This window comes from Oncorhynchus clarkii, chromosome 12, assembly GCF_045791955.1.
Source record: "Oncorhynchus clarkii lewisi isolate Uvic-CL-2024 chromosome 12, UVic_Ocla_1.0, whole genome shotgun sequence".
In the NCBI taxonomy this organism is placed as follows: Eukaryota; Metazoa; Chordata; class Actinopteri; order Salmoniformes; family Salmonidae; genus Oncorhynchus; species Oncorhynchus clarkii.
In genome coordinates, this window is record NC_092158.1 from 20,748,302 (window position 1) to 20,762,286 (window position 13,985).

The window sequence follows — 13,985 nt, forward strand, 5'->3', positions numbered from 1 at the left end:
TACCGGAGCGTCAAGTCTCGGTCCAAGAGGCTTCTAAACAGCTTCTACCCCCAAGCTATAAGACTCCTGAACAACTAATCAAATGGCTACCCAGATTATTTGCATTGTCCCCCCTCCTCCTACGCTGCTGCTGCTACTCTGTTATTGTCGATGCATATTCACTTGAATCACTCTACCTAAATGTACATATTACCTCGACACCAGTGCCCCCACACATTGACTCTACCTGTACCCCCTGTGTATAGCCCCACAATGATTTACTGCTGCTCTTTAATTATTTGTTATTTCTAAAAAAATATATATTTTCGTAACTGCATTGTTGGTTAAGGGCTTGTAAGTAGGCATTTCCCTGTAAGGTCTACCTACACCTGTTGTATTCGGTGCATGTGACACATTTGATTTGAAATATTCTTTCCATCTTCTCAGGTGAATCTCATCAGTCGCTCAGTGTCAGAGATGCCGTCCGCCTTAGGACCCTGCAGTCCTGCTGCTGCCCTTGCCGAAGCGCTGGAGAGCTCTGGTCGGATCATAGACCGACACCTTCAGGAAGACCGCTGCTTCCCTGACCTCTCAGAGCTTCTTAATGTCCCCTGTCACAGTAGGTCAAGTGATCAATGGTGCAAGTTTGTATGTTGTTCAAGTTTGTCAAATCGATATATCTCACAGGTCATTCTAGCCATAATACTTGGCTGTAACCTTCTTACTGTCTCTAGGGAGACTACAGCCACGTTTCGACGCTTACATCACTTTCCAAATTGTGCTAAGGTGATTTTAATTTTTTGCTCTCCCCCCTCTGTTGCAGACATGCCATCTTTGTCTGGGGGGTCGGACATAGACTACCCTCTTCAGGAACCTGGGCTGCTCAGTTTGCCAAACCTCCCTGAGCTCAGTGCAGTCTGCAGGGTTCCCCTACCACCTGAGGTGGTGGAGCAATTCAGCCGAATCCTTTTCAGATAATATACAGAGGGAGCTGTGTCTTGGGAAAGATCTCAATTGCATACTCCTTGCGTCCTCTCTCCTCATCTCCTTCTCAAAACCTATTGGACTAGAAAGCCAGAGGTTCCTCTTCTCTGAACTTCTCCAATGGGTTTTGAGAATGGGTCAAGGATGCGAGTATGCAATTGAGTATCTTGAGTATGCAATTGAGATTCTCCCTAGGTCTCACCAGCTGAACTCAGAAGTGCCGGTGCAGGGTTATATGAACTATGTAAAACTAACTACCACTTCAGACAAGTTGCCTAGCCCTTAACCTCCCCCTAACAGATATGCAGTGCAATTGTATGATGGGAGTTATTCCTGAAATCTGTCGGGCGTGGCTCACCATTGACAACGATATCTTCATGTGGAATTATGAGGATGGGTGAGTACCAAGCACTCCTAAATAAAGTCACTTTATCCAGTAGCAGAAATCATGGACCCATTTTCACTGTCTCTGTCTCTTGTCTGTGCTACAGGGGGGATGTTGCATATTTTGACGGGCTCAGTGAAACACCTTGTCCGTGGGGCTGGTCAAACCTAAAGCAGGTCAAATTGCATAACTCTTACCTGAGCTGTGTTTCCTGTATTCGAAGTCACAACAGCTTTGTAGGTGTTTGGCTTAACTTAACCCACTGGATAAAATTTTTCCTGCAGGGATTTTCCAGCCACACATCCACTTCCTGTTGGTCTTAGCCACTCCTGTGGATGTGGTGATCCTGGGGCTCAGCTTCCCTAAAGCTCAGGCAGGTGAGTAATGATGACCCTTATACCTGAACCACACACGCTAGACATAATACAATACCCCTGGTGTCATCAATTCAGCAACAGTTATGAAATTGGTTGATTTGGTTTATATTGACATGGTTGTGTTGTTGGTATTCGTATTGACCCACCATGGGCTACTTCAGAAATGTCTTTCATCTAATCTCTTTCCTCTCCCTCTCTCAGTGTTGAATGACAGCATGTCTGGAGGGATACAGTTGCTCCCAGACCCGCTGTACTCCATCCCCACAGACAACACCTACCACCTGGCCATCACCTCCACTGATCTGGGACGCATCTTCCTGGCAGGGAAAGATGGCTGCCTATATGAGGTAGCCTACCAGGCCGAGGCAGGCTGGTTCAGCTAATGCTGCAGGAAGATTAACCACTCCAAAAGCAGCCTGTCCTTCCTCGTCCCCTCTCTGCTCCAGTTCTCCTTCTCTGAGGATGGTAAGGATAATTTTCAGGCTCCTTGTGGAGTTGGAACGTTCTTGTGTTATGCTCTAGTTCTTAAATTAAATTTGACATCACATTTCTATCTTTGTGCTCCACAGACCCGGTAGTGCAGATTGCCATTGACAACTCCCGTAACACTCTCTTCACCTGCTCAGAGAAGGGGGTTCTACAGGTATATAACCCATAAGAGTTTAACAATTTGAATGGTAGCACTGTAGTAAACATCCATATGTGTGAGTATTTGCAGAATGACATTGCATTGGTTAGAACTTTGTCAGACATTTGAAAAGGTTCTTCTGAATAGGACCTTGAGTATAAAGCTGCTGCGTGTTCCAGGTGTATGACCTGGGTGCAGATGGGCAGGGTCTGAGCCGTGTGGCGGCCATGTCACAGAGCTCCATCGCGGCTGCAGCAGGAAACATTGCCAGGTCGGTCTGCTACTCCTCACCTCTGGATAATATCCGGAGGGCTAGTGAATGGGCAATCAATACAATGTACTTCAAGCCCTTTTTACATCAGCCAATGTCACAAAGTTCTATACAGAAACCCAGCCTAAAAGAGCAAGCAATGCAGATGTAGAAAAACTCCCTGGTCAAAGGTTATCACTGCTTAAGAACAGGTCAAATTAATCGATTTATTTTATCTCTCTATAGGAACATTGATCGCTCTGTGTTTAAACCCATCGTACAGATCTGTGATAGACAGATTTGAGTCCTCTGACTGCCACCTGTTGGCTGTCACTAACACCGGTAAGGAGACGGACTGACATTGTAGACACTTATCCTGTAATGAAAACAAAGACCTTACTGTAGCTCTCTATCTGTGCTTCTAGGAGTGCGTCTCTACTTCAGCACTACTCCCTTTGCCCCACCGCATGCCAAGCACCCAGCGGCACGCCCTATTCTGCTAGCTCTGGTCCATGTCCGTCTGCCTCCAGGCTTCTCTGCCTCCTCCACCCTGCAGAAACCTGCTAAGGTCCACAAGGCTCTGTACATCAAAGGTAAAGCCACTGTAGTCTCTATGCTATCCTGCAGTGGAGTCTGGTTGGAGGAGCTATAGGAGGACTTGCTCATTGTTATGGCTGGAATGGTATCAAACCTATGGAAATCACACGTTTCAATCAGTTCTATTAATTCCATTCCAGCCATTTACAATGAGCCCATCCTCCTATAGCTCCTCCCACGAGCCTCCAATGCGATCCTTTTATAATTGATTCTCGAGCATCGCCCTAGTTAAATGGTCAATCTGCAGTTGCTGTGTCAATTTTTGTTACTTACATGTAGAAGATACCCGTTTTGAAAAATACCACCTACAGTGCATTCGGAACGTATTCAGGTATGCTTGACTTTTTCCACATTTTGTTATGTTACAGCCTTATTCTAAATATATATATATATTTAGAATATCTCCATAAATCTGCAAAAAATACCCCATAATGACAACACGAAAACTGATGATGTCCAATGTAGATGGCCACTCCTGGGCGCTATGTGCCATCGAGGAGGAGAAAGCACCTAAAATCTCTACCCCCCTGAATAAGGACCAGGTTCCCCTCACTGACACTCCTGTCGTGGTGCAGCAACACAATGTCCCTCCACAGAAGTTTGTCCTTATCTCTGCCAAGGTACAGTCAAGATTTTACAGTTTATTTTATACCGTGTGAATGGCACTGTAAATTCACACAGTTGATGAAACTTGTTCAGTCCTGTCTGTAATTTTGTGAACAAAGGCAAAAATCTATAAACTTGTTGTTAATCATGGTCTTTCAGGGAAGTCACATATTCCACAAGTTGCGGCCGGTGGACCAGCTGCGCCACCTACTGGTGTGCGGTACTGGTGGAGAGAGTGAAGAAGTCGAACGCTGCTTCAAACTGCACAGGGTATGAATCTCATTCCTCAATGTCTTGTTAGTGCAAGTACCCCTAAACACAGTCTTTATTTCTCTGTTTATTGATCTAATCCTCTCTCCTCAGGAGGACCAGGCATGTGCCACTGCTCTGATTCTGTCCTGTTCCAGTGCTGCCTGTGACAGAGAGGTGTCTCAGTGGGCCACCAGAGCCTTCTTTAGGTATGGAGGAGAGGCTCAGATGAGGTTCCCCTCGGCTCATTCTGCTCCTAGCAGCATTGGAGCGCTGTTCGGCTCTCCTGTACCAGGTGAGGGGCATCTGAGGAAGGATTTGTACTTGTAGCACTTTAGCATTATATGAATTCCCATTTGTTGTAACATGGCAATGTCGTAGTGGAAATCCCTTGTGTAAGTTGTACAGATTTGAGAAGTTGTCTGTCTGCATCACTTGTCTGACTCCCTGCCTGTTGTATTTATAGGATCCCATATGTCTGTTGGTAGCAGCCCCATTCCTAACCCTAGTTTCCTAACTACACCGGCTCCAGGTACACTACCCTCATTTTCCTCCATATGATTGCAGAGTACCTTGCAGTCATCAGTACTGAACAGTCAATGGAATGGTATCAACCACATTTTTTGTTACCATTCCATTGACTCCATTCCAAGCATTATTCCTCCCCTCAGCAGCCTCCACTGACACATTCACCCACTGAATATTGGCAACATTGAGTGAATTACTTGAGTGTTTTTAATGTGTGTGTGTTTTTTGCCATTGACAACAATATCTCAGGTATGATGCCCCAGAGTGTGTCTACGCCCCATGTACCAGACATGCCCTCCGCCCCCATTTCTGGCTTGTCCTCTGGGCCAGAGGTGGTCTTCTCAGGGAAGCACAACGGCATCGGTGTCTACTTCACACGTATACTGGGGTGAGTCACCTCACTAGTACGTTGCTCAGGTCTCACCTCCATACTGGGGTAAGTCACCTTAGCTGGACAACGTACGGTACTCAGGTCTCACCTCCATACTGGGGTGAGTCACCTCAGCTGGACAACGTACGGTACTCAGGTCTCACCTCCATACTGGGGTGAGTCACCTCAGCTGGACAACGCACTGTATGGTACTCGGGCCTCACCTCCAACTGGGGAAATACAATTTTCTGGCATGTTTAAACGGATAGTTCACCCAAATTACAAAATGATATGTTGGTGTCCTTACCCTGTAAGCAGTCTTTTGGACTAGGTATGACATCAATCCATGCTTTAGTTTATTAGCATTTGTGGCACAAATCCTATTCAAGTCATGTTACTGATATTATAATTTTTATTTGGGTGAACTATCTCTACTTTTTTGTACTGGACTCAAACATGAATGTGTCACTTATGGCTTGAGTCACTTGATTAAGTTAACTTATTGATTAACAGTAATATCTGGGACGGGAGTCTTGCTATTGAGAAGATCGTCATGAAAGGAAATCAGGCTGTCAGTATTGTGAGTATTACATAAACCACAAATTAGTCTTCCTTTGCAAGTTAATTTGATGATGACGGTCAATCTCGCTCTCCCAGTTGGAGAGCACAGCCAGCTCATCTGATCTGGAGTCAGTTCTTCTGGAGCTCCGTGGTCTGAAGGACTTCCTGTATAAGAACTCCCAGTTCAGCCCCTCGTCTCTGGGTACAGCCAGGTAAGACAGACCCTTGGGCCCTGCTTCTCCCTGTGGCCAAGTCCTGGGCTGGCTACTTTATAGAAAATATAGCTACACTTCTATGGTCATCAGGTGAAATAAATACGGTTTGAATGGCATCTGATGCTCTACAGTTTTAGCTCACCAGCCAATCTGCAGCAGCGGCTGCTAGGGTTCATGCGGCCTGATGGAGGAGCCAGTTCTCAGCAAGTTCAGCAGGAACTCCAGAGGAAGTACCACGGCAAGTAATGTGTGGGTGTTAAAGGTAAACTGCCATCCACATCAAGGAGCAGTTTACTGAGTATAATCATAACACTATTAAGAACACACTGTTCTTGAATTATTTTATGGTCTCCGACTGTCTAATCCTTATTTTTATCCTTTCCCCTTCCCCAGCCGAGGCTCAGGTCTATGAGAAGATGTAGGGTATCCAGCAGCTGGTGGGTGCATCGCTCCTGTCAGACCCTGGCCCTGTGGAAGCTGCTGTGTGACCACCAGTTCAGCCTCATTGTCTCTGAACTACCCAAGGTACTCTCCATTGGGATTGATTTTTAATCTAAGACCAGGTTTAATCGGTGCCCGGGGAAACCAGCGCTGGATGTTCAGGATGTGCAGGAATACATTGATAGCACAATCACTGACTGATTCATCCCATTGTTTAATCGTCCAAGTATTTAGTCAAGATGTTTCTCTTGTATCCTGTTTATAACCCCTGTGCCTTGTGTTCTAGGAGTTCCAGGACCAGATGAAGGGGGTGAGTTTTAAGGACGTGGTGATCCGGGGTCGGGTGCTGACCGGAGCCCTGATCACAGGCCTCATCAACGTCTACATCAGAGACTTTGCCTCTGTAGATGCCATAAGCACCCACCTCAGAGACATCTGCCCCCTACTGTACAGCAGTGACGACAGCATCTGCTCAAAGGTAGAGTATACTCACACCCGTTTTTTTTCCCCCTATATGACGGATGATGTACAACAGACATTGCATCAGATTTTAGTCTGTGGGCAGACTTTGGTAGCATCCACTGCCCTCGTTTCTCCCTGTATAACAGTACCTGAGAACTGAATGTCTCCTTCCCAGGCTAATGAGTTGCTGCAGGGCTCCAGACAGATCCAGACTAGGACAGATAAGGAGAGAACACAGAGAGTCACTACAGCTCTACCAGCTGATCAGCCATCACACAGACCTGCTACTGGTCTGCTCCCAGTACAGACAGGGTAAGGCTGCCATCATACTGGCCCGGAGCCAGTAAAAACAAAGTCATGCTATTTCTATTTGAGCAATATGATTGGCTGTTCATTCAAGCACCACCACGCTCCCCCGAGTCACAACTTCTCGAGCCGTACATGAGTTGATGCCATCAATCTACTCGCTCAGCTTATTTATTTTAGTTAAGGAAAGGTATTTACAGAAGTAAACCTTCAATAGTGAACATGCTACTGTTGCTGGTCTGCAAATGAAAGCTGTAAAAAGACATTAGCATTTGTCTCAGCTAGCCTACTGTAGCTAGGTCTAGCTCTTTTGGAACACAGTTGTCTTAAAGGGGAAGTGTCCTAATATGAGATGTATAAAAAAATATTCTTGAAATGACACTTAAACAAACTAATGCAATTCTAAAGAATAGACTAATGCCTTCCCTTGCACAATTATACTACGCAGCTTTTTATACATATCATTAATAATTAAATGTAGCCAATAATAGCTGCATATAGAGAGAGAGCATGCCAACCTAGAGACCCTGCATGACCCCAATGCATTTAGAAACTACACCATGTCCGGGCCAGTATAAATTATTTTTGGTCCAGTATGACCAGACCAGTAAGAAAATAAGATGAAGGAAAATTGTAACGATTTTTCATCTCCATAGTCATAATCTCCAAGACCACCCAAACATAAACATGTGAGAATGGCATGTTTCTATGTTTTGTAGTCAAAAAGATAGAGGAAGATAAGTGTTTCCAATGACATCATCAACCAATTAGTAGACAATGCCTACACATCATTGGTTAAAATCACAACGCTTATCTACCCCCCCCCCCACAAACACAGAAATATGCCATTTTCACATATGTTGATTTTGGGGTGGGGCTGGAGGTGAACATACATTTGGAACTTTGAAATTTCCCTTTAACATTGGACCATGCAAATATTACTCAATGCTTACTGTGTGGATGGATGCTAACAATGTTTCTCTCCCTCTCAGTGCGTTTCTATGAGGGAGTGCTGGAGCTGTGCCTAACTGCAGCGGATAAGAAGGATCCTCAGAGGCTGGGACCTCACTTCTATAAGAACGGAGAGCCAGAGGAGGATCAGACTGGAGCACTGGCCTTCCAGGAGAGGTAACCTACTACCTGTTCACATTGAATATGAAATACTGTGGTAATAGATATCTGTTAAGGGATATCCTGGCCCTTTATTTTCTCCTTTGTGCTTACATCGACTGACCACCCCCTCTCCTCATGTAGATTGTCATGTTATAAGTGTATCACAGACACCATACAGGAGCTGGTGAACCAAAGTAAAGCTGCACCTCAGTCTCCCAGCGTCCCTAAGCAGCCAAGACCCCTTGTCATGACCTCTGACCCTAACATGCTGAGCAACAAGGATGCCACCGCCCATGTGAGTGCTGCTGGGAGGAGACTTGCCCCTAATGGCAATAGCAAGATTTTGTTTACTTATTATTATTTTTTTATGTGAATGTGTGTTAGTTCCAAGATTTTGGCCTCAATTCATGAATAAGCTGATCATGATGTTCTTTCTCCCTGGTAGTTTGAGCAGATTATTTGTCTGGCCCAGAGGTCACAGGATGAACTCTTCCACAAAGCCCTCTACAACTGGCTTATACAGGCTGACCTCACCGACAAGCTTCTGGAGGTAAGAACCTTCTGGCATTGTCCTGCAGTCACAGCCTGAGATGCCTAGTTCTGAATTGTTTTTGTATTTCATTTAACTGGTCTTTTATTGTGTGGCCTGGTGGTTTAATATTATCCTCACACTCTGTCTGTGTGGTCTATCCAGGTGAACTCTCCTTACCTGGAGGAACACCTGATGCACATGATCAAACAGGAGCAGAGTAAGGTGTGGAACATGGACCTGCTGTGGAGATACTATGAGAAGAGTCGCAGCTTTGGGAAGGCAGCTCACGTCCTGGCTAGGCTTGCGGACATGCTCAGGTAAAAGGCCTAACAGGCTGAGTCTTTATACATGATGGGCCATTTGCGCACACTGGTCCTGTGTTGCTCAGTTGGTAGAGCACGGTGCTAACAAGGCTAAGGATCGATTCCCTCTGGGGACACGCATAACAAAAAAAAAAACATGTAGACACGTGATTTAAGTCCTTTGGATAAGTGTCGGCTAAATGGCTTTTATTTTTATCCTCTCCAACAGTCATGAAAATGTCCTCATTCTTGTTGATTCTGAGCAATGTTAAATGTGTCGTTTCTGTTTGTTCAGTACTGAGATCTCACTGAAGCAGAGGCTGGAGTACATCTCCAAGGCCATCCTGTCAGCTAAGAGCTCCTCCTGCATCTCTGCCCAGGGAGCTGAGGGGGAGTTCCTGCACCAACTGGAGGAGAAGATGGAGGTACGGGGAGGAGAGATTCTAGCTCTATTCTTGAAATGTATTAGGTTTTTAGATTTTTCACCCTTTGATACAGCTTGGATGTTTTTTTTATTTTTTACTCAAGCTGATATGGTTTCATCCCTCCCAGGTGGTCCGTATTCAGGTCCAGATCCAGGATACTCTGAGCAGACAGTACACCCAGCATCCCTCTGTACAGGGAGCCGTGTCACAACTGGATTCAGAGCTTATGGACATCACCAAGGTAACAGTGCATGAATATCTAACATTATCCTTGACTCTAATAGTTTTTTTTTTAATACTCTATCCTTTGTCCTCCAATCTAGCTATATAGGGAGTTTGCAGATCACTTCCGGTTGTCTGAATGCAAGCTGGCCATCATGCACCAGAGTCCTGGTGCACTCTGGTGCATCCTGGTGCACTCTCTGTGGCAGGAGGTCATGGAGAAAGGTGTGTACAGACAAATACACATGGTAGCACCTGATGCCATCCCACTTGTTTGTCTCTGACACTTTGGTCTTTTAGAACCGTCTATTGCATTCTGAACTATTTCTTAAAGGGACAATTCAGGATTTTGGCATCGTGGATACCATTTTTATGTCTATGCATGCAGTTTGAAGGAAGTTGCTAACTAACGTTAGTGCAATTGCAGAATGCTAGCTGTTCCTGTAAACCATAAAAATTATATGCCAGCAGCATACCACCCTGCATACCACTGCTGGCTTGCTTCTGAAGCTAAGCAGGGTTTGTCCTGGATGGGAGACCAGATGCTGCTGGAAGTGGTGTTGGAGGGCCAGTAGGAGGCACTCTTTCCTCTGGTCTAAAAAAATATCCCAATGCCCCTGGCCAGTGATTGGGGACACTGCCCTGTGTAGGGTGCCGTCTTTCGGATGGGATGTTAAACGGGTGTCCTGACTCTCTGCGGTCATTAAAGATCCCATGGCACTTATCGTAAGAGTAGGGGTGTTAACCCCGGTGTCCTGGCTAAATTCCCAATCTGAACCTCAAACCATCACGGTCACCTAATAATCCCCAGTTTACAATCGGCTCATTCATCCCCCTCCTCTCCCCTGTAACTATTCCCCAGGTCGTTGCTGCAAATGAGAATGTGTTCTCAGTCAACTTACCTGGTAAAATAACAGATAAATAAAAATAATAAATATCCATGAGATGATCTAACTCAGGGGAAGTAGATAAAGGGCTTCCATTTCCAAATACCCTAAATTACTTTTTCTATTTGTTCCAGAGCTTGGTGACAGTTTGGCCATGAGTCCAGCTGACAGAATGAGAGCTCTGAATCTCAAACTGGTGTCTCTTGGAAAGATCTATGCTGGAACACCCAGATACTTCCCTCTAGGTAAAACCCCAAAGTCTACTTTCCATCTATTTACTCCATGATTTCTCTACAGATTTTCCTGTATGTAAAACATCCCCACTTAGTGTAATTACATCAGCAATTCATGAAGTCAACATGCATAGTATGTCTCTACGGTGTGTCTCTGTAAGGACTGGAAGTGTAATCTGTGTTTTGCCTAATTGTCCACTAACGCTGTGGCCTGTCGTAGCTTGTCTGCTATTGGACTACAGAGATCTGTTGCATGTGCAAATTGTTTAATGTCGCTAGTCTGTCTTGTGCACCCAGAATTTCTGGTGAAGTTTTTGGAACAGGAGGTGTGTCGTCTGAACTGGGATGTGGGCTTCGTCACGTTCACCATGCAGGAGATAGGCTTACAGCTGCCCTGTCTGCTGGAGGTCTACGACCAAATCTTCAAGACACGGGTGTATATCTCTCAATTCAATTTCATAAACTTTATTCATCCCTGAGTGGCAATTACAGCTGGCAGGCATAGGATACGAGCAGTGGGGCAGGCATAGGATACGAGCAGTAGCGTAGTGCAGTTTTGCGGAGTACCCCGCAAGGTCTGAGCACGGCTCCCCCCAATTATTTTATTTATTGGATTATTTTGTCGCCTTGGGGCAGAGATTATTTTTTTTTTGGCTATTTCATAGCTAATTTCCTGCTATTCTACACATTTTGTCAGGAGGCTACGGGTAATTTCCTGTAATAAAATGTATATAGAATCAGGGCTTATGACATGTTCATATGCTACCCCCCCTCCCCCCTTGATATGAATAGATGCCCTTAATAATAAAGGGTTATAATGAATTTCAGATTTAGCATTATTTAATAAGGAATGGCGCTGTACACTTAATACTGGATGTCTCCAACTCTGGCTGTGTGTATCCCAGGATCCGTGTTGGCAGCGTCTAAAGAAGCCTCTCCACCTGGTAGTGTATCCATGTGCTGCTGTCAGGATACGTGGAGGATCCCAGCAAAGTACCAACATATGACCGGTAACTAACCCACCACCAAGTGTTAACCTTTTCTCCTGTCTCCATTAGAAATGCTCCTTATTTGGAAACATATCAACCTGTTTACATAGTAATGAGAATGTAAGTGTTTGTGAAATGTGTTTAATATGCACTGTCTTACTCATATTTCTCTCTGTCCCTTTCAGACGGCGGTTCACTAATGTGTCTGGATAACATCTGTGGTTACCTGGTGGAGCTGCAGTCCCTGAGTCCCAACTCTGCCCTGCAGCTCACCATCGGCAACTTCAAGGCCCTGCAGGCCAAGCTGGAGAAAGCTCACTAAGGAGGTCTCCAGGGGTCACAGGAGGATCCTCAATTAAAGGGACAGATTGAGACACTGCAACTTTTGGAGTGCTAAATACAGAGACCTCAAGATTGATAGAGGTTTACAGTTGTGAATAACATGATTTGAACTTTTCCCTTCCTCTCTATATCTTCTGTTGTGGCTGATTTCTGATAGTGGCGTGACATTGAACAGTTTGGTCTCTGACTGCAGTTACATCTCGAAGGATTAACACCCCCACATTTCTCATGAAGAGGGGTGTATTGACCAGCTCGCTCTACACCCCTATCTTCAGATGTTTTACATCCTGTTTTTAACTTATAAAATAAGTACAGTATGCATTTTGTTTTGAACAAAAGCCTAGAAGTTATGTTAAGAGGTTAGGACAACCACTTATTGGTGGCTGAGGGAATTGTGGTGTTCTCACAAAAATGTATGTTGGGAAAACAACATGAACTGTTGTTCAGACACCGAATGAGAGTACAATACTTTACAAGGATGGGATCTTCATTTAAATCCACATCATGGAGTTACTGTTCTTCTCATGTGGGTAAAGTATTGAATGTACGTATGTTGAGGAGAAATGCACTTACATGATTGCTCTCAGATGGCTTGGTCATTTTGTTTGAACTTAAATCCATATGCTGATGTCTTTCCCTCTACATGCCATGATTGAGTCATAAGTATTGCCGTGTGTTAGATGGACATTGTGATTTGAGGATGTTACATGGACATTGTGATTTGAGGATGTAACATGCACATTGTGATTTGAGGATGTTACATGGACATTGTGATTTGAGGATGTTACATGGACATTGTGATTTGAGGATGTTACATGGACATTGTGATTTGAGGATGTAACATGGACATTGTGATTTGAGGATGTAACATGGACATTGTGTTTTGAGGATGTTACATGGACATTGTGATTTGAGGATGTTACATGGACATTGTGATTTGAGGATGTAACATGGACATTGTGATTTGAGGATGTTACATGGACATTGTGATTTGAGGATGTAACATGGACATTGTGATTTGAGGATGTAACATGGACATTGTGATTAAGACAGCATCCTCCACTCATTTAAGCCCCTTTTAATTCCCCCCCCCCCCCCCCCCAGTTTAGATGTCAAGAAGACTTTGTTAAGCTGTTTGAATTTGGGTTTGTCTGTACAAATCAACCTCTGTAATACAAAGGGGAATATTTGTACTCCAAATATTCCGCTCGGAAGGCCTTCTCTTCTGCCAAAGGCTTATAACAACAATGACAACTAAACCCATCTTTTACATGTTTTGTTTGTATTTTCTCTTTTTCTAAATGACCAGACACCTTGAACAGTCTGTTTGCTTTGGGCTGACTAGTTAAGTAGCATTTGAGTGTTTGTCTGATTTATGTATTGTGTACTCAACTGAGATATCGTGGTTATGCCAGAAGTCCTTGATCCATGCCTTGTATAATGGTGCTGTTCAAATGACTTTAGTCTGACAACTTAGGCATGCAATTTTATATTTTACAAATTGAATCATTAAAATTTGTCAAGTTTCTTTGGTTGAAAGTTTTGTATAATTTCTAAGTATAATAAAACCTGCAACCTGTTCAGTATAATAAAAACACACTTTTTGTACAAGTGAATCTTCAGAGATCCATTTTATGGTAACTGTAGTGATTTGACTGCAGGACCAACATCATAGTTGTCAATTAACAAAGTTCCCCAGCTTAAAGGTTCATACTTTGTGTCCCTGCTGTTTTTGTTGACATAATTACCCTTAATGGAGGATAATTGTATCTCAGGGCTGGTTGCTGTCACTGCAACGTAGTAATTATTGTTGGATGTTTTTCTCCCAAGTACTCAGGCACGGGCCTTTGATTTTAATTTGCTGGAAACAAAATAATTAAAGTAGCTTCTGCTCCAGAGATGCAGAATTGATTTCCCAACCTCATGAAGCACTTAAATTAAACTCACCTGAAGTTGAAATGCTGTTAACAAAAACTTTATAGTATGTAATATCTATAGTGTA

General features: G+C 44.1%; 1 pseudogene; it reads left to right on the top strand.

Annotated features, from left to right (window-relative positions):
• The first annotated feature begins 431 nt into the window (after nt 1-431).
• LOC139422865 (nuclear pore complex protein Nup155-like) lies at nt 432-13,573 on the top strand (annotated as a pseudogene).
• Nucleotides 13,574-13,985: the final 412 nt, after the last annotated feature.